At 30.7% G+C, this 303-nt stretch overlaps 1 protein-coding gene across 1 annotated transcript in view; it reads left to right on the forward strand.

The window, feature by feature from the left end:
* rps3 (ribosomal protein S3) overlaps positions 1-303 on the forward strand; it is a 9,735-nt gene that overhangs the window by 3,652 nt on the left and 5,780 nt on the right. The window lies entirely within an intron of this gene.

Genomic DNA, 303 nt, shown 5'->3' on the forward strand with positions numbered 1-303 from the left:
TTTCTGGAGAGCCACAAACTAAGCAAGAAATCTTCAGAAAAATCGGCACTTTTGAGGCTTTTAATTGACGTTTTAAAGTTTCTTTTCTGTTTTTGTCTCTTTTTTTCGACACTTAATGTTTGTTTTTTTCCCCCCAATGTTTTGCCACTTTTGTGTTCAACAATATTAACTTTAGTTTTAGTTATTTTTGGAATTTTTGGTCAATAAACCGCAAGTGACTTATAAGTCAATTATACCTAATGTTTGAGTTAGAAAAGCAGAAATTAGGAATTGTTTGGACTAAAATTAAAGGAATGGATGTTG

Source organism: Etheostoma spectabile, unplaced genomic scaffold, assembly GCF_008692095.1.
Source record: "Etheostoma spectabile isolate EspeVRDwgs_2016 unplaced genomic scaffold, UIUC_Espe_1.0 scaffold172, whole genome shotgun sequence".
In the NCBI taxonomy this organism is placed as follows: domain Eukaryota; kingdom Metazoa; phylum Chordata; class Actinopteri; order Perciformes; family Percidae; genus Etheostoma; species Etheostoma spectabile.